Below are 24224 nucleotides of genomic sequence, written 5' to 3' on the forward strand. Positions count from 1 at the left end.
AATGGAAAAGATTAATGGGATTAGGGCAGGCTACTGGTTGTTACTCACTAATGTGGGTTCGTCAGGCAGAAGGGCCTTTGTCTGGGCTGTAGATCTCTCGAACATCCTGCAAAGCACCTCAGCAGGCCAGGTAGCATCTGTGGAGACAGAAAAGGAATTAATGTCCCAGATTTAGCCACCTTTTGCCAAGTGCCTGAGGTGAACTTATGGCAATACAGGAAACATGGCAGCCAACTTGTTTTAAGCAACAGCAGAGCATGAGAAAAGCTTTAGATTTAAGTTTAGACTTTATTGACATGTGTACTCAAATATGGGATACAGAAGTGTACAATGTCACTACACAGTGCAGTATCAAGTATAAGGCACTGAGGTACAAATCTTAGTTACACAAATGGAGTAATAAAGAAATGAGTTAAAAAGTTCAGCACTACCACAGAAGTGGCAAAATAATGAAAAAAAAGTTAAACTGTCCAAACACTGCAGTCCTTTCTTAAGCCATGGGCCTGCAAATGCTCCGAGCTGGGCTTTCCCCCAAGATGGTTCGGTGTCCCCTGCGATGGGCTGAAATCCACCCCAAGCACGCCAGGCTTAGCCACTGCATCACGGCCAACTGTCGCTGCTGCCATTTTTCACCACCGGTCGCCGCTGCTGCCATCTTGGGCTCGCATTGAGCCCCAGCCACTGCCACCCTTGGCCACTGCCACAGCCTCCAGAGGTAAGTAAGAAACACTGAAAGCGAAAAAGAGAAAAGGAGAAATAAAGGAAGCCAGGCAGAATGAGTCAGATCTGGCCTCAAGAGCCCAGAGGCTGCCTATCCCACCGCTGCCTTTTTGGGAAAGAGAGTGAGTGTTTTACAGAAAGCCAGAAAGGAGAGGTTTGCAGCAGTTTATAGACCAAAGGGTGAGTAAATTAAGGGGTTTGGCCTTGAGCAAAATTGATTGCAGACAGGCAAAATTGTGTCAAGAGTTATAGATTTGGAAGTGGTGACAAATGTTACAAAACTACCGTTATCAGTTCATTAAAACACACCCATCCATGCATGGATACTGGGCAAGACACTTAACAATCAGCGCAAATGTAAAAAGATGTGTGTTGCTTTATCGCCCATAAGACCATGAGAAATAGGCACAGGAGTTGCCCCTCGCGTCTGCCCCACCATTCAAGAGGATCATGGCTGACCTAAGAGCTGCCCGTCCCAACCAAATTTCTACCTTTACCACTCAAAAAGCAGAACAACACTCGCGCAAAACATTGCGTATTGAGAGAGAGTAGCCTTTGTTGTATAAAGAGGCAGACCTGGATCTGTATAAACTTCTGTTACCTCAGGATGCCGCTAAAAAGTTTTTGCGACCAATGGTTAGCTTTTAAAGGTCACCTGCCTAACAGATGTGTGGAGGAACCTGCACCACATGGACTACAGGAGTTTCAGAAGGCAGCTCGCTTTTTAGAGATAACAAGGGATGGGCAAAAAATACAAGCCACAACCGATGAAAGGAAGAAGGAAAAAAAATGTCAATGTGGCATTATGGGAAATATGGCAGCCAACTGTGCAAAGTGAGAGCCCACAAACAGCATGAGATAGTTGACCAAGTAATCTGTCTTGGTAGGAAGAGGGGCACAGACAGAAATCCTCTACTTCTCTTCAGACTCACTTCCTGATGTGGATGTTTCAATTTTTCAACAGGTCCTACATCTAACCAAAGTTGGCATGGACTCAGTGGAGCGAATGGCCTCTTTCTATGCTGTGAGACTGTATGCAGTTGGGGACTGTATTTAACCTACCATCTGAAGGACCGTTCAGCACATCCTCAGTACTGTGGCCGGGGTAAAAGCGAATACAGCAGATCTATATTTTAGCAACCTTGGAGCTCTGGAGAGGGGCTTGGACCCCATTACGGTCTGACTCAGAAGCAAGTGTGCACCCACTGAGCCAAGCTTGGCATCATGTTACCTTCAAAGGTAATGCTTTTCAGAGGGTGATGCATAAATTGCCAAGTGTAAAACAGGCTGAAAAGTAAACACAATATGCCATGCAGCAAACCAAATTTACAGCAGAAAGCAATTAAAGAAAGGCATTCATATTACTGACATGCACTTTCATCCCTGATTTCCTGCTACTGCAGAGTAAGGTCTCAAGGATAAAGAGCAGAGGTTAATGGTGTGTGTACATAAGACACACAGAAGTAAAATTAACCCCTAGCGCAAGAGTGGATGGTGCAAAGGAACAGTTTTATTCAGCAACTTGACTTCTATTAGCTGGCCCATTTGTTTTGAGCACAATTAGACTGCAACAAGGTGGGGGGTCGAGTGGGTGCCTTTTCTCTTTCACTTTCCATTCTTCCACTGAATGCACAGTCGATGAGGAAACATATCAAGCTGGCTCATGCGGGAAACTCTTGTGTTCTGGCAGCTGGCTTTTAGCCCAGTTCAGCCCAGAAGTACTGGGTGAAAATCACTCCCTTTGTACAGACGGTCTCTGGATTGGAAAGATAGGCCCAACACTTGAAGTGAAACCCTTCTATCGCCCCAATTTGCTGTGGAGGTGCACAGTCCTCGAAACAGGGCCCGTGTCTGCGCGTGATGCAAAAAACACTTTTGGATGGTGATCAGCGCCTTGTCCTTGCCTTGAACTGATGCCTAGACCTCCACAATAAGCTATCTTTGTTGCTTTTAGTAAGCTGATCATTTGGACTGAATTCTGTCCTTTCCCTTGTATTGATGTTCAGTGTTTATACAAAACTAAGCCATTCCATTCCAGTTGTTTATATTCCACACAAGACTCCACTCACTCTTCTTTATCTGATCTTATCAGCACATCCTTCCATTTCATTCACTCTTCTGTGTTATCTAAAATGCATCTATGCTATTGACCTCAATTCCTCCTTCTGTTAATGAGTTCCACATTCTTGCCACTCTTTGAGTAAAAGAAACATTCTGGCTTCTACTTATGGACTGCCCTAAATAGTGGAAATATTTTCCTTCCATCTATCCTGAATCAAATGTCTTAAAGAGTGCCTATCTCTCTGTCTTCTTGCTTGCCAAAGAAAACAGTCTTGTCTTGTTTAGATTTTTTTTTGGTAATATAAGAGAGTCATAGACATGTACAGCAAGGAAACAGACCCTTCAGTCCAACTCATTCATGCCGACCAGCTATCCTAATTAATCCAGTCCCATGTGGCAGCATTTGGCCCATATCCCTCTAAATCTTTTCTATTCATATATCCACCCAGATGCCTTTTAAATGTAATTATATCAGCTTTCACCACTCATCTCATATTTGCACCACCCACCATGTGAACAAGTCGTCCCTTAGGTCCTTTTTAATTTTTTCACCTTAAACCTATGCCCTCTATTTTGGGCTCCCGTACCCCGGGGAAAAGGCCTTTTCACTCTAGCCATGCCCCTCATGATTTTATAAACCTGTATAAAGTCATCCTTTGGCATCAGATACTCCAGGGAAAATAGCCCCGGCCTATACACCCTCTCCTTATGGCTCAAACCTTCTAACCCTGTCAAGATCGTCGTAAATCTTTTCAGAACTCTTTCCAAGTTTTCACACCATCCTTCCTATAGCAAGGAGTTGATGCATCTTTATTATTGTTGTTACATGCTCTGTTTCTCTGGTATGTTTGTTTTATTTTGTTGTGTGTGTGCGCGCGCACACAATTCAATGAATTGCACATAAGCTTGAATTTTTCACGTCCTTAGGAGGCCCCAAAGAATATTACACCAAATGAAGCACTCTTGAAGTAGATTGCTGTTACTTTCCTATAGCAGGAAACTCAGCAGCCAATTTGCATCCAGCAAACTTCTGGAAACAGCAATTTGTTGCTGACCGGTTCATCTATACGTACAATGTAGATTGAGGGATAAACATTGGATAGGACATGAAGGGCAAGTCCCCTTCTCTTTGAAATAGTGGAATCCCTTATTATCCACCTTCACAAACATTCGGAGCCTTGTTTCCACATTTCACCTAGAGGTACAGTGCAGCAATGCTGTGTCAGCATGGATTTTGTGCTCAATGTACCCAGAGTCAGAGTTAAATCTACAAATATACACCTCAGAGCACTACAGCACTACAAATGAACCACAGATGGTACCTGGTCATGTTGGTCAATGAAATATGTAACAATTTTAGCACCCATTATCAGCACCAGCATACCTATTTGTAGAACAGATGCAAGAATGTTTCATTGCAACCTGATAATACACTGATCTGAGTATCACTCAAAAGCAACTAAAATGAGTCGACACACAAACTGAAAAGGAATATACTCTTCACGATTGCTGTGAACACTCAGGAGGGCAGACAAGATCTTTGAAAAGAGATACATTTCAGATTGATTGCATTACTAATGACCTCCTGAAACGCTGTTTCTCCCCCTCCATAGATGCTGCTTGATCTTTTGAGTAATACCCACACTTGTTGCTTTTACATTCAGATTTGCAGCATTTGGAAGTTGTTCTTGTTTCGAGGGTATTATTTTTCCATCAGTCAAGGCTAAGTTTAGGTTCCACTGGTGATCGGCTCACTACACCATCATTTTGAATGTGTTCAATTTGGTGATGTAGAATTGTAATGAGGTGAGTTCATTATTATATGTGCCTTGTCATTTGGTTGTAACCTTGGATTAACATCCATAACTCCACATCTGATCAGCCCCTAATCTCAGCTGCACAGTAATGGGCAGGGCAGGTTCTGTAGTTAGGTAAAACCCAAAAGAACTGCAGATACTGTACATCAGGAACAAAAGCAGAAGCTCCTGAATAAGCTCAGCAGGTCTGGCAGCATCTGTGAAGAAAAAGCCAGAGTTAACTCAGAACTGAGTTCTGTGGAAGGGTCACTGGACCCGAAACGTTAACTCTGATTTTAACGTCACAAGTGCTGCCAGATCTGCTGAGTTTTCCCAACAACTTTTGATTTGTTTCTGTATTTAGGTAGATCCCCTGCTTGATGACATTCCCTGTACAAGTTGCAGAATCCTTTCCAGTTCTGTTCTATTTTTGGCCCAAAATTGCAAAAAACCACGCAGTGATCAGTTGCTCAAGTTTTTTCTTATGAAGGATCTCGGCCCGAAACGTTAGCTTTTGTGCTCCTAAGATGCCGCTTGGACTGCTGTGTTCATCCAGCTCTACACTTTGTTAAAGAGTAATACCAACACCTTCAAAATATCTTCAAGATACTAACAGGAAAATGCAGAGTAGATGACAATTTCATCAGAGATAATGGGAACTGCAGATGCTGGAGAATCCAAGATAACAAAGTGTGGGGCTGGATGAACACAGCAGGCCAAGCAGCATCTCAGGAGCACAAAAACTGGACCTCTCCCCTCCCCACCCCCCCACCTATACTCTCCTCTCCACCTAGCTTCTCCTCTATCCATCTTCGGTCCGCCTCCCCCTCTCTCCCTGTTTATTTCAGAACCCTCTCCCCATCCCCCTCTCTGATGAAGGGTCTAGGCCCAAAATGTCAGCTTTTGTGCTCCTGAGATGCTGCTTGGCCTGCTGTGTTCATCCAGCTTCACACTTTGTTATCTTAGATAACAGTTTCCACTGGTTTCGGGATTCTGGAACTGAGGGGTTGGGAGTGGTCTGAAAATTAGGCTGAAAACAAAGCTATTAATGGATATGGGCCAAAGGCAGGTTTATGGAATTAGGCCACCGGTCTCAGTGAATGGTGGAATAGGCTTGAGGGGCTGAATGGCCTACCTATGCAACATAGGAATAATGTCACAGAGGAGAGAAATACTGAAAGAGGGGATGGTTCCAAAGCATGGAAAAGAAGGTAAGGTTTGCTTTCTCTACAGCAGGAAATACCACTTAATGTTCACATTTTATTATTTTTCAAAAAACAGAAAAACAAAATCAGGAATTTCAGCTGCAAGCAGAGCAACTGATGATCGGAGAGAAAAGAGAGAGAGAAACTAAAATAGTCTTTTTTTTAACAAGAACTGATTGGCCAAGGTAAATATCTAAACTTTTGTGCAGATGTAGACTTGGTTACTTTGTTTCTTCACATCAGAGAAGTTCAATACATAGATATGGCTGCAAGAGCTGATTGGAGGTACGTCAGATATTCAGAAGTGGGAGTGGATTATCTCCTGAATACAAAGTTGGAAACAGGCAACTGCGACAATATTCGAGAAGATCTGCAGCATTTGGGATCACTTGATTGGTGGCGAAATCAGTTCCTTAAACATCCACTCTATGCAGTATTGGCACATCGTCTGCAGCGTGCATGAATCTGTAGGATAGATTGCATCGATTCAACAGCACTCATTCAACAGCACCTTATGAATTTGCAAGATCAAGTGCCTAAAAGAACAAAGGTGGCAAGTAACAGTATAAAAACTGAACGAATTGTAAATCAGAAACAAAAACAGAAATTGCTGGAAAAGCTCAGCAGGCCCGGCAGCATCTTTGGCCAGAAATCAGAGTTAACGTTTCAGGTCAAATGACCTCAGAACACTTGACCTGAAGCATTAACGCTGATTTCTGTCCATAGATGCTGCCAGGCCTGCTGAGCTTTTCCAGCAATTTCTGACTTTTTGTGGCAGTTAACAGTATTCATTTCTCCTGTGTCTGAGAGTCTGGTCACTGATGTTGCTCGCTGTGCTTGATTGATCAAGATTCAGAGTTGGCACAAATCAAAGTAAACAGACACTGGAGAAGCAGTGAGTTTTGAGAAGATTTGTAGCTCAGGTTGATGTTCTGGATGTGAGTTTGCTCGCTGAGCTGGAAGGTTAGTTTTCAGATGTTTCGTCACCTATTTTTTTATTTGAAAAAATATACTTTATTCATAGAATGTACAAAAAATAAAACATTTATACACCTACCCAGTCATGCAAGCCGCTCCGGGTTACCCGGGGGTACGTACGCCAACTAAAGGCAAAAACAAAACAAAACAGAGAAAAAAAAACAAAGCAAAGAAACCGCCCCGGCAGTCGTCACCCCGCACAGTCCCAGTCGGCCCCCTGACCAGTTGGGGAAGGCGCCAGCTGGGCCCAGTTACCAGATAGGGTTCTTTTCCCTTTTCTGGATGAGGGGTTTCATACGGTGGTCTTTCCCCACCGCGCCTTGGCGGCGGCTGCCCCAAGCTTTAGCGCGTCCCTCAGCACGTAGTCCTGGACCTTGGAGTGCGCCAGTCTGCAACACTCGGTCGGGGTCAGTTCTTTCAGCTGGCAGACCAGCAAGTTGCGGGCAGACCAAAGAGCGTCTTTCACCGCATTGATGGTCCTCCAGGTGCAGTTGATGTTTGTCTCGGTGTGTGTCCCCGGAAACAGCCCGTAGAGCACGGAGTCCCGCGTCACGGAGCTGCTTGGGACGAACCTCGACAAATACCACTGCATCCCCCTCCAGACCTCCTGCGCATAGGCACACTCCAGAAGGAGGTGATCGACAGTCTCGTCCCCCCCGCAGCCACCTCGAGGGCAGCGTGCGGTGGCGCAGAGATTCCGGGCATGCATAAAGGATCTCACTGGCAGAGCCCCTCTCACCGCCAGCCAAGCAATGTCCTTGTGCTTGTTTGAAAGTTCTGGCGATGAGGCATTCTGCCAAACGACTTTGGCAGTCTGCATGGGGAACCACACGACGGGATCCACCCTCTCCTTTTCCCGAAGGGTCCCGAGGATACTATGTGCTGACCACTGCCTGACGGCCTTGTGGTCAAAGGTGTTTCCTTTCAAAAATTTCTCCACGAAGGACAGGTGGTACGGAACGGTCCAACTACTCGGAGCGTTCCGCGGCAACGAGGCCAGGCCCATCCTTCGCAACACCGGGGACAGGTAGAACCTCAGTAAGTAGTGACACTTGGTGTTTGCGTACTGAGGATCTATGCACAGCTTGATGCAGCCGCACATAAAGGTGGCGTTCGGTATGTCCTTTCCCCTATTTTCCAGGTCTTTGTACATGGTGTCTCTGCGGACCCGGTCCATCCTCGACCCCCAAATGAAGTGGAAGATGGCCTGGGTGACCACAGTGGCGCAGGTCCAGGGAATAGGCCAGGCCTGCGCCACATACAACAGTACCAAAAGCCCCTCGCACCTGACAACCAGGTTCTTACCCGCGATGGAGAGGGACCGGAGCGTCCACCTGCCCAGCTTCTGCTTCAATTTGGCGATACGCTCCTCCCAAGTCTTAGTGCATGCCGCAGCTCCACCAAACCAAACACCCAGCACCTTCAGGTAATCTGTCCTGACGGTGAAGGGGATGAAGGAGCGGTCATCCCAGTTCCCAAAGAACATGACCTCGCTCTTACCCCTATTGACTTTGGCACCCGAGGCCAGTTCAAGCTGGCCGCAGATGTCCAATAGTCTACTCACCGACCGACGATCGGTGCAGAAGACGGCGACATCGTCCATGTACAGGGAGGTCTTGACCTGAAGGCCTCCGCTGCCTGGGATAGTCACGCCCTCCAGGCTCACGTCCTTCCTGATGGAGGCGGCGAAGGGCTCCACACAGCACACGAACAAGGCAGGAGAGAGTGGGCAGCCCTGCCCGACTCCAGATCTGACGGAAAAACTGTCTGATTCCCACCCGTTGATCGAGACTGCGCTAATGATGTTGGCGTAGAGCAGCCGGATCCAATTGCGGATGCCTTCCCCGAACCCCAATTTGGAGAGGACGGCCCTCATGTAAGCATGAGAGACCCTGTCGAAGGCCTTCTCCTGGTCCAGGCTGACAAGGCAGGTGTCCACCCGCCTGTCCTGTACGTAGGCGATCGTATCCCTGATTAGCGCGAGGCTCTCAGCGATCTTCCTGCCCGGCACAGCACAGGTTTGGTCAAGGTGAATCACTGACTCCAGGACAGACCTGACCCGGTTGGCAATGACCTTGGCCAGGATTTTGTAGTCCACGTTCGAAAGTGAAATGGGACGCCAATTCTTCATTTCTTCCCTCTCCCCCTTCCTCTTGTAAATGAGGGTGATGATGCCCTTCCTCATGGACTTGCACATTTCCCCTGCCCGAAGCGCACTATCGTACACCTCCAGCAGGTCCTGGCTGACCAGGCCCCACAGAGCGGAATACAGCTCGACCGGTAAGCCGTCGCTTCCGGGAGTCCTATTCCTCTGCAAGGACTTGAGGGCTCTGGCCAGCTCGTCCAGGGATATCGGCCGGTCCAGCCACTCCCTCGTGCCGTCGTCTAAGACCTCCGTGATAGAGGACAGGAATGACTCGGAGGCCGTGCTGTCCGTGGGCTTCATGTCGTACAGTCCGGCATAGAATGATCTGCTGATCCTCAAAATGTCGGGCCGCGACAACGTCACCGAGCCGTCGTCCTCCTTCAGCCGGCTAAGCACAGAGTTCTCTTTGTGCACCTTCTGAAAGAAGAAACGCGAGCACGTCTCGTCCTGCTCCACAGAGCGGACCCTGGACCGGAAGATTATCCTGGAGGCCTCCATGGCGAAGAGCGAGGCTTGCTGGCCCCTCACCTCGCGGAGGTCCTCCGTGACATCGACCCCCATCAACTGCAGAAGGAGCAGGTTCTGCACCCTTTTCTGGAGTCGCGACAGCTTTCCCCGCCTCTCTCTTGCCTTCTGAACACCCTTGAGGACAAAGAACCTCTTGATGTTCTCCTTCACCGTCTCCCACCAGTCGCCTGGAGACTCAAAGAGGGGTTTCATGGTTCTCCAACCGGCATACTCCCTCTTAAGCTCCTCGACGTTCTCTGGGGTCAACAGAGTCGTGTTGAGCTTCCACGTCCCCTTGCCGGCCGGCTGGTCGTCCTGTAAGTGACAGTCGGCCAGCAGGAGGCAGTGGTCAGAGAAGAACACCGGCTCGACGGTGGTGGACCTGACCGAGAACGTCCGTGACACAAACAGGAAGTCTATCCTTGAGCGGATAGACCCGTCTGGCCGCGACCAGGTGTACCTCTGCTGCGCTCCATCTGCAGGGGTGCTGAAGACGTCGAGCAGCTTGGCGTCCTTCACCGTGCCCATCAGGAATCTGGACGTGACGTCCAGTTGACTCCCCCCACCCGCTGTCCCCACGCTGGATCTTCCATCTGCGTCAATGATGCAGTTGAAGTCTCCGCCTAGGATGACCGGCCTGGACGTAGCCAGCAGGGGTGGAAGCCGCTGCAGGATGGCCAACCGCTCACTCCGTACCGCTGGGGCGTACACGTTAATCAGCCTCAGGGGAGCATTTCTGTAGGTGATGTCAGCCACTAGGAGGCGTCCCCCATCACCTCCTGAACTTGAGAGATGGTGAAGTCACGCCCCTGCAGCAGAATAGCCAGGCCCGAGGACCGACAGTCGTTACCCCCCGACCAGATCGAAGGCCCACAGGTCCAGGCGCCGGACCATTTCCCGTACCTGCCGAGGTGCGGTATCCCGCACTCCTGCAGAAACAGGAGGTCCGCCTTGATGGTGGTCAGGTAGGCCAACGTGGACACACATCTCGCGGTTGACTTGACGCTGCGCACATTAATGCTCGCAACTCGTACCCCCATTGTGGGCAGTGACCGCAGTACCCTCCCCAAGTCCAAGGTCCAGCCCCTCCATCTGTCCCTTCATGCCCATTGCCCAGGCTAACTGCTGGACGCTCTCCGGGCTCAGGAAACCGTACGTGCTGCCTTCCGGGTGGCATCCCCCCGTCAGGGGTGCAGAGGCAGGAGGGTCCGGCTCCGGGTCAGGCTGGGGACGCGCTGTTTCCTCCTTCCCGCCTGGAAGTTCCGGGGGGCCCTCCGGTGCTCCAGCGGCACTTGACTGGGTGTCGGAGGGAGCCTCAGGATGCCTCCCGTCACCTGGAAGCGGGGTGCTGCTTTCCTTCCCCCTTGAGACCTTTACCTTCTGCTTCGGGTGGGCCCTCTCCGAATCCTCCTCGTCAGAGGAGCTCTTATAGCCCCCTGTAGCTGCCTCTTCCCGCCTGATGGTTGCGGTTCCTGGGCCCGTCGACGCACCTTCCTCCTCGCTTTCGGGACTGTTGTCCACTCCCCTGGGTTGCCTGTCGCCGCCTCCATTGGCTCCGGGTTGTCGGGGGGGATCGGAGCCTGCAGGGGTGCTTTGCTGGCCTCGGGCCCATTCTGCAGGGCTGGGCCCTCCTGCACATTAGTGGGGTCCTTGCTGGGCCCTGGTGCCTTCCTCTCCTCCGGGGGGGCTGGCCCCGCATTTCCCCTGCCGGCGACCTGGGCGTAGGTGGCACCCCGCTGCGGGCATGCCCTATAGAAGTGGCCCGCTTCCCCGCAAAGGTTGCAGCTTCTCTCTCGTGGGCAATCCTTTGCAAGGTGTCCCTCCTCCCTGCAGTTCCTGCAGATGGTGGCTTTGCAGTCGGCCGCCATGTGACCTGACCTACCACAGGCATGGCAGACTTTAGGTTGCCCTGCATAGGTCAGGTAGCCCCTGCTCCCGCCGATCGCGAAGCTGGACGGTGGGTGTGCGACATTCCCGTCTGCGCCCATCCTCAGCGTCACCTTGACCTGCCTCTTACTGGTCCAGATCCCGAAGGGGTCCACGATGTCAGTTAGGTCCCTTTCCACCTTCACATACCTTCCGAGGAAGGTCAGGACATCAACTGCTGGCACATGCGGGTTGTACATGTGTACAGTCACCATACGGCTCCTCTGTGCTGGCATCACAAACAGCGGGACAGCGGTCAGTACAGAGAGGGGGCCCTCACCTCCATTCTCCTTGAAAACCTCCAGGAAGCGCTCGCAAAGCTTGGAACTCCTGAAGGTCACGTCGTATAAACCTCCTCCGGGGAAATCCTGAAGGCAGTAAATGTCCGCAGCAGCAAACCCACAACAGTCCAACAGGACCCTCTTCACGAAGAAGGTGCGGTCCACAGGTGCACCTTCATCCACCTTCTTTACAGAAACACGGATGGTGTTCCGGACCCCCTGACCTGGGGCACGAGCACTTGCCGCAGCCATCGTTGCAGGTTGGCTGCTCCCCTGAACTAGCATTAGGCCGAAGCAAGCATTAAGATCCACTGGTCGCAAGGGTGCACAGCCAACCCGACGTCCTCCTTTCACCTCCAAGACAGCGCTCTCCTCCTCTCGGTCCACAAGAGAGTGGGTCTTTATTGTGTTCGAGATGTAAGCTAGTTCACTGAGCTTGCCGGTTTGTTCCCAGATGTTTCGTCACCATTCTAGGTAACATCATCAGTGAGCCTCCGACGAAGCGCTGGTGTTATGTCCCGCTTTCTATTTATCTGTTTAGGTTTCCTTGGGTTGGTGATGTCATTTCCTGCGTTGGTGATGTCATTTCCTGTTCTTTTTCTCAGAGGGTGGTAGATGGGCTCCAAATCAATGTGTTTGTTGATGGAGTTCCGATTGAGGAAGGACACCACTTTGACTGGGACAACACATCCATCCTAGGACAAGCCAAACAGAAACATGCACGAGAATTCCTAGAAGCATGGCATTCCAACCGGAACTCCATCAACAAACACATTGATTTGGAGCCAATCTACCATCTCCTGAGAAAAAGAACAGGAAATGACATCACCAATGCAGGAAATGACATCACCAACCCAAGGAAACCTAAACAGATAAATAGAAAGCGGGACATAACACCAGCGCTTCACCGGAGGCTCACTGATGATGTTACCTGGAATGGTGACGAAACGTCTGAAAACGAACCTTCCAGTTCAGCGAGCAAACTCACATCCAGAACTGGAGAAGCAATCAGAACCTGAATGGTAAGAATGAGCACAGACAATTAGCAGCCACAGAGATGAGTTAAAGCATTGTGGGTAAAATATGCTGCATACACAGAAAGTAAGCCATCTTTGCAGTCTATGAGGCAAATGAAATATACAAAATGTACAACAACCATCAATTCCGAGTATACTCCAAGCCAGAGACCAACCTAACTTGGATATACATCATCATTGCTTCATTATTGCTGGGCGCAAAGCTGGAATTTCCATGATGTTGTCAAATGGACTGTAGTGGGTGCTCAGTGGGCCCACTGCCCAATGTCTGAAGACCAGTTGGCAAGGCAACCATGAGGACCACGCTGAACAGTGATGCTGCTTTTTGAAGTACCTTGTTATTTTTGCATTTTCATGTCTACACACGCTGCAAACTCTGAGGTACAGCACAGCCTCTTCAGTGCTTGGTTATAACAGCGTGCTGTGAGAAAGGGGGCAATTCTTGCATGGAGAGAGGCTGCAACACAACACAGAAGCCTGGAGCCAGAAGAACCCCAGGTTTCTCCAGAACACCAGTGATAGTTTTAGCATTTTTGGGGAAATTAACCCCAACCTTGATTTTCCTCTTGGTGGCATAAGATGTTGTGAAAGGACACTAGTCAAGCAGTGAAATTGGCAAATGTGAAACAAAATGATAACAGCTAATCTTTACCACTGCAAATTTAAGTTCCGCTATGCAGGTTCTTTCAAGAGAGATATACATGACTACTGTGATGGCCAACAGAATTTGGTGCACTGCAGATCATCTGTCCAGATGAATTATAGGAATCCTTACACATGGAAGCAGATCATTTAGTTCATCAAATCTATGGCAACCCTCCAAAAAGCATCCCAACCAGACACACACCCCTTCCTCTGTAACCCTGCATTTCCCATGGCTAATGCACCTCGCCAGTACACTCCTGGATATTATGGGCAATCCACCTAACATGCACATCCTTGCATTGTTGGGAGAAGCCTCACACAGACACAGGGCGAATGTGCAAAATCCACCCAGAGTTATCCAGGGCTGAAATGGAACCTGCGATGCTGGCACAGTGAGGCAGCTGTGCTAACTACTGAGCCACTGTGCTCTCCAGTATGGCTTCTAATTGTTTCCAAACTGCCTATTTACATGCACAGTCCTTCATTCCTTCTGTTGGCTATGTTTGAGAGTAATTGTCTTGGAAGTGGGAAACAGATGCAGTCGTGAAATAGCTGCACACTTCAACCAATGACTTCAATGAAGTAGAACATTGAGTGAGGTATTATAGAGGGCTGCTCAATTCACTGTCACCCATTTTTCACCTTTTATTTGAAGAACAATTCTCTGATACCAATTCATAGTTATCTTTCATAAATTGCCATTCTGTCACCTAGTCAGATATTTACTGTTTAATAAGTAATTATTATGTCAATTTTCAACAACCTTGAAATTCTCTTATACTTTACACTATGAACACCTATCATATATCTTCTTTCAAGATTAAAGAGTCCAAGCTAGCCCAGTCTTTCCACAGAGTTACATGTTTAACATTGAAGTTCAATTTTATGCTTCTCCCTTCCTAGAAACTGATGATCAAAATTGAACACATTATTCAATTGTGATTTGACACAGAACATTATATGAAATGACTCCCTGGAGGCTGATACCCCAACATCAGGTCACCCTTCATTGACACATGCACAGTACTTGACACTGGTCCAACTTCCCCAGAGCTAGCACTCAGAGTGAGTCAAACCTTTGGCACTCCTGTTTATATCTGTCAGCCAGGGCTCCCTGATTGGACCAGGTTAACGGCCCCCAATCAGGCAAATCAACCACCTGGCTGACCTCATTACAATCAATGTTCTAATCAAATCTTCGCCATTGCCTCCTTTAGATTCTATTCTTAGATGTGTCGTTCAAAATCTCATTGTGTTTAAAGACTGTTGCTTTGCATTGTTTGAATGTTTTTAAAATTATTGAAAATTAGAGTCCATTGTTCCATTTTGCCTGTGCTGGCTCGTTTTAAGAGCCATACTGCTTGGATCCTTATGTCTTGTCCTTAACTCTGTAAATTCTTTACTGTTGAATATCTGTAACTTTTGTTTAATATTGAATCTGCCAGGATTGCCCACTTCTTGACATCCACTTCAACACTGTCTCTCACCTACCTTCACTTCCTAACTACTACATTTCACTTCCTAACTGTCACATTTATGCACCCAACTTTATCTGACATTGCTTTGCTGTTTGCATATATTGTCCAATGTCCAAAGTAATTTCTGAGCTGTCTCTTCCAATTTTGATGGTCTGAGCAAATTGCAACTATCGCTGAAAGTTGGCCACTTTGAAAATCCATTGAGTTTTCAATTTGAAAGAGTAGTTGTCACCATTCTGAGCCCTGACAAATTTCACTTAATGCCTTCTCCCATTCCTGAAGTGACTGCTGTGAATGAACATCTGCAGTTTCCTGTCCTCAGCCAGCGTTTTCATCCCCAGGGTTTAGCCTATACCCTGGCAGTTTTCAGCTTAATAGCCCTAGAGATGGAAGTTATAAAAGTTATGTCATAGAGCTGAGCAACACTCCCCATGAAATATTTAATCAAAACCGAAAGAGCTGCAGATGCTGTAAAACAGACACAAAAACAGAAGTTGCTGGAAAAGCTCAGGAGGCCTGGGAAGATCTGTGAGGAGAAATCAGAGTTAACATTTCGGGTCTGGTGACCCTTCCACAGACACTGCTTGAAGACCTTCGAGTGTAAGAGTTGGGAAGCCCCGTTGAGGTTATACTGGACATTGGTGATGTTCCTTCTGGAATACTATGTGCAGTTCTAGTTGCTCTATTATAGGAAGGTTATTATTAAACTGGACAGGATTCAGAAAAGATTTCCCGGGATGTTGCCAGAATGGATGGTTCAAGATGTAAAAGTGGACGAGAAAGACTGGGATTCTTTTCACTGGAGCATAGGAGGTTGACGGGTGACCTTACTGAGGTTGAGAAAATCATAAGTGGCATAAATAAGGCAAACGATAAATATCTTTTCCTAAGGCAGGCGAATTCAAAATTAGTGGCTTATGTTTAAGGTGAGAGGAGAAAGATTTAAAAAGGATATGAGTGGGCAATATGTTTACACAGAGAATGGTTCACATGTGGAATGAACTGCCAGAGGAAGTGATGGATACAGGTACGGTCTCAACATTTAAAAGACTTTTGGACAAGTTCATAAGTAGGAAAAGCTTGGGGGCATATGGGCTAAGTGCAGGCATGTGAGATTAGTTTAGTTTGGCATTATGGTTGGCGTGGACTGTTTGGACTAATGGGGTCTGTTTCTGCACTGTATGACTCTAAGACTCAATGTCTAGAGTACCAGATAGTCTACAATGACAAAAGGACAATGTTCTAACTTCAACATCAGGTACTTTTAGGCAGAAATACACCGGAAATGGCATAGTGGTAATATCTCTCTACTAGCTATTGTTCCAGGGATATGCATTTAATTTCCTCTATAGCAGCTGCTGGAATATAAATTCAGTAATAAAAATTTGAAATTTCAATGATGGTAACCATGTGACAATTATTGTTGATTATCCTAAAAACCCACCTGCTTCACTAATGTCCTTTAGGGATAGAAATCTGCCATCCTTATTGTTGAGAACCAGACCAAATTCTCTTAAAATATATTGAGAAGATAGCTTAGACCCTAACTTTTTTTTTATTTTAAAGGCAAGTGTCAGGCATTGCATTTCAGATTCAATTAGATTAGGCTAACGGTCTTAAAGCAAAACATACCTTATTCATACACTATATGTTAAATATAGCAAACTAAATAATTGAAAAAAAGAAGCTCTATAGTAAAAATTAACAGAATAATAGATTAGTTAACTACTGAAAGGTAACTCTTCCAATATAGTAGCATCCCAAATACATACCGATGGCAAAGGCAAATTCAGTAAAATAGATTGCCTCACATGCAATTCTAGCTGCAGGAAGAGAACCCCAGCTTTAGCTTTAAAAGAGAGGGGAATAAGAGCTTTCACATTCAGCTTCCAGGCCTCAGCAACAACTGCTACTGAAAGCTCAAACTAAAACAAAATTCTGGTTTTGTGGGAGCTTGACCCCAACCATTCAGGGTACTTGCATTGTTTTAACTTTTTAAAAATATTCCCAGGGTCTATTTACTTTATTAGGTTTGGAACAGATTGTTTGACACTTCTGTCTCAACTGCTTTCTTCATAAACAAAAAAAGTCCAAAGACGCCTCTTAAAGCGGTAATATTTTCACACTTGCTTGATCTGGTCTACATGTGACTCCAGACCCACATTCACGTGGTTGACTCTCACCGATCCTCTGAAATGGTCCAGCAAACCATTCAATTCAAGGAATATTAAAGTTAAACCACAAATTCTGGGTTGCCAGGGACCCACATGTCCTATAAAAAGAATAAAGAAAGTGGCTAAACTGGGAAAAGGAGAGATCTGATACCATTGCATGAAAAGTAAACGGCGCAGAATGGCGAACAGGTAGTGCAAAAGTCAGGGTTGAGCTTTTAATGCGGTAGTTTTAATCTTTCATTTTCATTTTCAAATTCCCAAACCAGGACCTCCGGTGATTATGTGAAGCAAGTCACCATCATTGAAGCAATAAGACTCAAAAAATAAAATCTGATTAAAATAAAGCTGAACCAACTTACCTCTGAGTCTGTGGCAAGAGAAATGTGGCACCAAAAACACATCAAAATACCCACATCAAACAGCTAACCCTCTAAAGAGAAACGTTGCAGTCGGAACATTCTCCCTTTTATTTTTACCTGAGATAGGATTCTTCAAAAAAATGTCGTGCAACCGAGTGCTGCATTCTCCCCAGGGTGAACGAGAACAAATGTCCCAGTCACAAGAGAAAAGGAAATCCAAAAAGTACATTATTTCTACAAGGTTCCCAGTTTGACCTGATTGAACTTGTTTGTCAAGACTTCAGCCGAGATTCTCTTCAAGCAAATGTTGGGCAATGATTAGGAACTGTGTGTTTTTGCTGCAAATGTTTCTGCGGGAGGATTGCTTCATTAAATTTATTATGCAGCTGCGTTAAAAAGATTTCTTTTATTTGAAGTGGCTGCATTCTCAGCTTATTGACAAAGAATCCATTGCCTGCAAAGATTAGCCCAAGTCTTCTTTCATGTTTCTATATCAACAAAGAAAAGTGATGGGATATCAAACAACTACCTTGGCAGACGTGCTCTCACTTTCTCCTTTTAAGGCGATGCCAAGAGGGGCAGAAGCGAGGTAATGTATATAAATAATAGACAAAAGCATACTGTTCATTAAGACGGCGACCTCTCACAACTGCTTCCCATGTAATAAAATCACGCCAATTACCAATGAGTAGGGAGCTGCGTGGCTCAATGCTGGGATTGTGCCACATGTACGCACGCACACGAAGAAATGATAAAGAAAGGGGGAAAGCGGGCACATTCACAGAGGCTTTATCTTGGCACAGGTTGACGTTATTCATTGCTGATGATCCAGTTTGCATAAATTCACACAGTTGGCGTTTTTATTTTAACGTATCAAAATTTGTCCCAGGGATCAAGCAACCTTCATTTCAAACAAGTAAATCCCAGGAAAGGAACCATGCATTCAGCAGCTATCAAAGGCAATGTTACCTCTGACTTTTCAAAAACAGAGGTCATTCAGGGGTCTAAAACCTGCTCTCTTATGTATTTCATTTTTAAACTTGTTTCTGCTCAATTGAAAAGCAGTTTAAACACAGGAACATGTGAGCATTTATTTTAATTTGTCAACAAAAACACTCGGTCAGAATTCTAAATATTTACTGGTGCTCAATTCGGCAGCAAGCCCTCTAAATGCTCTGTGAATGGACCTGGGGAACCAGTTTAACAGGCACAAGATTCATATTTTGGTTGCTATGACAGGAACACGTCTTGAAATTACACATTCCTTTGATTAGGCATCACCTATCATTCACCAAGAGGTTTGACATTAGCTGTGGCTCACTGGCTAATACTCTCACCTTTAGAATGAGAGAGTTGTGGGTCAAATCGCGTTCCCTGAAGCATCAACATAGCTACTGTCTTTGGCATGAAACAGTAAACTAAGGTTGTATGGTCATAAAATACATTATGGTGTTTGAAGAAAATATATGGCTTTCTCCCCAAAATCTTAGGCCAATATTAATCTCTCAACCAATGTCTAAACCAATTTTGGTAATTTACCAAGCAAGGTGACACAGTGGCCCAGTGGTTAGCATACTGCCTCACAGGACCAGGCGTCTGGGTTTGACTCCCCTCTTGGGCAACCATCTGTGGAGTTTGCACGTTCTCCCTCTGTCTATGTGGATTTCTTCTGGGCGCTCTGGTTTCCTCCCACAGTCCAAAGATCTGAAGGCTACCTGGATTGGCCATGCTAAATTGTCTGTAGTATTCAGGCTAGGTGGATTGGCCATGGGCTGGTGCGATGCTCTTCAGAGGGTTGATGTGGGTTTGATGGGCCAAATTGCTTGTTTCCATGCTGTAGGCATTCTACGATTGCTACTTTTCTCCATAAATCATGTTGTTCTGATTCATGCAATGGCTTTAAAGCATTTTGTGGAGTCCTGAGGTCATGAGGTCATGCTATACAAATGAACATTTCTACAATTAGTTGGAAGTATTTCAGCAACGAAAGACACGTTTATTTTCAGTTTTCTTTTTTGTTCTCCTCTAAATAGTAAATTGCAGAGAGCTGCAATCTTCATATCACAGCGGTTCAGATACTCTGATGGCTCAATAGGCATTAGAGCAGCATAAACTAGGTGCCGGGAACCATGTGGAATTCTGGACACAGCAGACTCCATGTGAATAACCCCAGCAATTGAAGATTCCAATGGGGACTTGCCCCTGCACCAGGAACCCTCCAATAAAGCTCCACAAAGAGCTCCCAACTCCCATGTTGTGCCTTGCAGCCCTCACCCTAAACTTCTAGACCTGACTCCCCAATCCCGTCTGGACTTGACACACTCCTTGTTAGACCAGACCCTCCCACCTATAACCCTGGCCTACTCTAAGTAGTCCATCAGTTAACTGACACCCTGCCATACAACTCACTGGGCTAACTCACCTGCCACCCACCTCACCTGGCACCCAATTTACCTGGCACCCACCACCCTAAGCATCTGACACCCAATTCACTTGTTCCCCCAATACCCTACCCTCCTGGCAACGTGTCACCGACCACCTTAATCTCTGCCCTCCTGGGCCCCCTGGCACTTACTCATCTGGCAGCTTAACCACTGAACACCTACTTATCTGGTATCTTGACATTCTACCTACTTGGTATCCTACCCATCAAGCACCTTAACTCCTTAACCAACGCCCCCCTAATCCCACATTTATCTTATGTACTGACTCTTGTGCAGGAGCTAGCTGTGCAGCTCGACATGCAAGTCAGAGAATACAGCATCCAATGCTGTGGAAAAGACGGGACGCTTTGACTTTCCCTGCTTATCCTGCATCGAGAGAGAAATACTGAATTTCAGGTACCTTCCATCACTGAAGAAGCTAGGTTCAGAACTGTTTGCCTGAAATGCAGAGCTGAGAACTAATACAAAAATAGAGGAGTAGAGTGGCAATCTCACAATGATTGCCAGCCTTCAGAACATACAGTCCAGTAGTTTATTTTTTGCATTACTTCTCTTACAGGATATGGGCATTGCTGGATAAGTGACATTTGTTACCCATTTCAGTACAGCCCCTAACTCTTGGCTATTTCTCAAAGCTAAAATTCTCAGCAGACAGGTGTAATAACTGTAATCTTCATTCCTTCGAAAACAGTGACTCTCCCTGTCCTTCCCCTAGTTACCTTGAGGAAGGAGAGCGACACACGTAATATTCAATTGTTCAGCTGTTCTGTTATTGATGATGTGAATCCATTTATTATTGATGCTCACCGCGCTTGATTGGTTAAGCTTGAACTTAGCTGCAGAAAAGTAATCAAAGTTGTCAAAAGAACTGGAAACCAGAGCTGAAGGGAGGAGTAGATATTTTAAAACATTGTATAAAGTATTGTAAATGAAGTTCAAACACACAAAGAAACTGGTGTCATTACTGCACAATACTGACATATTAAACATGCAACACTATTCAATAAGCTATTAAAGGTAACTTCTTCAATTTTTATAAGCATTCCCCCCGTGTGATAATATTTTCTGAAAGTGTGTTGTCCTCAGGTAGCTCAAAACATTGTCTGCCATGGACTATGTGGCAATGCTGTCACTTTAAGAGGTTATTTTGTCATTTCCTTTTGAAGAGAAGTTGAGAGACAGAGGCACAGAGCAGCCTGGGGTATTGTGAACAGGTTGGGAGGCCTTGTTAATTTTAATGCAGCTTGGATGGGTGTGGCCAGCTCCCACCAATCAGGATTTCTGGGTTTTGGCTTCTCAGTCACATTGGAAGCCAATGGAGTCTCAACAGAGTTAGCTGCTTCAGTTTATGTCTCCTGGATTCTACTCTGTCTGAATTTTCTGTTGATTATTTCCCCTCCTGGATTGGAGAACTGCATGTGACAGTCTGAGTCTGAATTTACCTTTTTGCCATGGGTGCGTGTATGGGATGTTACTATGTTGGAATAATTAGTTAGTAATAGATACAAAAACTGAAGTTGCTGGAAAAGCTCAGCAGGCCTGGCAGAATCTGTGAAGAGAAAATCAGAGTTAACGTTTCAAGTCCACTCAGATAAAAGCTCTGGATCTGAAACGTTAACTCTGATTTTCCCTTCACAGATGCTGCCAGACCTGCTGAGTTTTTCCAGCAACTTCTGTTTTTGTTCGTGATTTACAGCATCTGTAGTTCTTTTGTTTTTTTTAGCCAGTAATTGGTACTGTATCTGTTACTCTGTTAAGTTTTCCAATAGAATTATTTTAACTTCCTCTTTCTTTGGTTGTATTTTAACTACAGTGTTTCAATAAGTTGTGTTTTGCTTAACATTGAGTACTTTGACCAGTTGCATTGCATCTGGAACAGACAGTTCACATTTGCCTTTAAGAATAGGAAAAAGGTAGGGTTTAGGTTACATTCTTAAATGGCTTGAGGGGATCTGGTCTGCTTTAGGACAACATGAGCCGAATTTGGTCTACAAAGCTTAATTATGTCCCAGTATTTCCTCTCGGTTAGCACGGCATCTCATATTGTGACATTGAGAGAGACTGAGAAATGCCAATTACAATGCCACATTCCCACATAAAACACTGAATGAAGAACCAAAGGGAGAATATTGTTACAGGGTCTTCTTCACTCTATTGCAGTGATGGTGCAAGACAGGGAGAAAAATTTGGGAGAACAGTTGGACAGGACATGGAAGAATAACCATAGGAAGGGAACTACTCAGATAAAAATGCACTGGAAATATTGCCCAATAAGGTGGCCTGAATATATTAAAAAGAGTGTCTTTTGATTATTCAGTTAAAGCCAACAAAAATGGATATGATTTACAGTAGCAGTTGAAAAAACAAACAACAGCTGGCCACCACATATCTAAATTGCCGAGGATGCACACATTTGAGTTGTTTCTGTGGTCTGGGTGGATACAGGATCTCCATGCTGGATTTATTGAGCTGTCTGGTTCTGTTTTGGACAACTGCTCAGTTAATAAAAATGACCTACGGAAAAATAAAACAGCATCCTCCTGCTAACAGGAAGGAAATACAGTGGCCTAACTGTATCGGAGAGATAATGTAGTATACAAGTCACCCAAAAGATTGTGGGCATCTCTTTAAACTTTGGGGATTTGCTATGGTTTAGTTTTGTTTGTTTGTTGAAGTAGGGACATAGAGGAGAAATTGCATGAGAAAAGTTGGTGACCTCAATGCTCTAAATTTAAACATGCTTAAGTATACAAATGACCAAAAACTCTCTACACTGTGCATTTTTCAGTCAGCTTCCGTCAGCTCAGGGCAGACATCAATCTTGATGTTTGTAAGAAGTGTCAGGACAGACAAAAAACTGTTGACTTTCTTGCTGTGTAAACGCATGTTGCAAATTCAATGCACAGGACCAACGCAAGGCAGCTGTTGAAAAATGCATACTTGGTAAAGAAAAATACAGGCCAACAAAACTCTTAGAAAAATGTTTTCCTGGCCCTTCTTTTAACTCGAGCTGAAGCTAAGCTGTCCTTTTTAAGGGTAAAGCAAAAATCAACTGCTTTCCCCATCTCTTCTCCATTTGACATTTTACATTCATAATATTATGGAGCGGCAGTTCTTGCTGATTTAATTGGTCACCACATGAATAATGGTAGGAGTGTTATCATTGGCATGAATGGCCTTACTTGAGATGAGAGAACACCAAAGGTCCCACATCTAAGTGCTACCCAGTGAGCTTCTCCTGAGAGTGTTTGCCAAGGAAGAACAGGATCTAGTTCTACTGTAGTGCCCCACTGTTTGATACAATTTCTGCTTCTTGGAGGTGAACAGCACTGTGTACCAGCAAAATTTCAAGACCAAAAATTAGTCATGAGAAATGCAATCTGCCGTCTAAGTTGCATATGTGCCATGCATTATGGAGTTGAGCATTGCAGGGTACGAAGGTTCTGTGTTTTGGCGTTTGCTTGTACTGAGTTGATTGATCTTTGTGGAATGCTGGAATTGATGTTATAATTGGTGACACACGGAAGAGGCCAGAGGGAGGCAGACGAAGAAGATCAGTTGAATACCATAACTGATAATTATCTGTGGCGACTTGCTGAATATCTCTGCATTTAGCTGCGTAACTTTGCGGGTTCACATGAACAAAAACCCAACCAGAAAAGTGATCTAACTGTGGTTAACCCTTGGGAAAGTAAAGATTATATTGGTCAAAGAAAGAGCCTTAAAAAGTTGCCAAAATAGTTGCAATCTTGGGGACTGGGAGCATTTTAGAATTCTGAAAAGGAGGACCAAGAAACTGATATAAATAAAGGAAAGTGGAATATGAAAATAAGCTATTAAGAAACAAGGAGCAGCACGGTGGCTTAGTGATTAGCACTGCAGCCTCACAGCGCCCGGGTTCGATTCCAACCTCAGGCAACTGTCGGTGTGGAGTTTGCACATTCTCCCTGCGTCTGTGTGGGTTTCCTCCGGGTGCTCCGGTTTCCTCCCACAGTCCGAAGATGTGCAGGCTAGGTGGATTGGCCATGCTAAATTGCCCATAGCACTCAGGGGTGTGTGGGCTATAGGGGAACGGGTCTGGGTGGGATGCTTCAAGTGGCGGTGTGGTCTTGTGGGGCCGAAGGGCCTGTTTCCACACTGCGGGGAATCTAATCTAAAAAAAAAGGGACAGTTATGTTTTCTTGTAGATATGCAAAAAGGTAACAAATATATAGAAGTTAAATGTGAATCCCTCACAGGCAGGGATAGGAAATTTTAATAAAATGGCGAAGAACCTGAACAAAACTTTGTGTTTATCTTGGAAGAAGTTACAAAAAAAATTCCTCCCAGAGATACTTGGAAATTAAGAGACTAATGGGAATGAGATTTGAAATAAAATAATATTCGTAAAAAAAGTTGTATCAGAGAACTCAATGGGTCTGAAGGTCAATTAATTTCTTGGACCTGATGATCTACATGCCAGGTTGT

The 24224-nt window shown here is 45.6% G+C and overlaps 1 long non-coding RNA gene across 1 annotated transcript in view; it reads right to left on the reverse strand.

Moving 5' to 3' along the window:
* LOC132210030 (uncharacterized) overlaps positions 1-17602 on the reverse strand; it is a 41300-nt gene extending 23698 nt beyond the window's left edge. The window contains exons 1-2 of the long non-coding RNA XR_009446194.1: positions 17431-17602; positions 49-137 (exon numbers count right to left, since the gene is read on the reverse strand). This is a non-coding gene — a long non-coding RNA (uncharacterized LOC132210030). The remainder of the gene's footprint in view (positions 1-48; positions 138-17430) is intronic.
* Positions 17603-24224: the final 6622 nt, after the last annotated feature.

The sequence above is a fragment of the Stegostoma tigrinum genome, chromosome 9, assembly GCF_030684315.1.
Source record: "Stegostoma tigrinum isolate sSteTig4 chromosome 9, sSteTig4.hap1, whole genome shotgun sequence".
In the NCBI taxonomy this organism is placed as follows: Eukaryota; Metazoa; Chordata; class Chondrichthyes; order Orectolobiformes; family Stegostomatidae; genus Stegostoma; species Stegostoma tigrinum.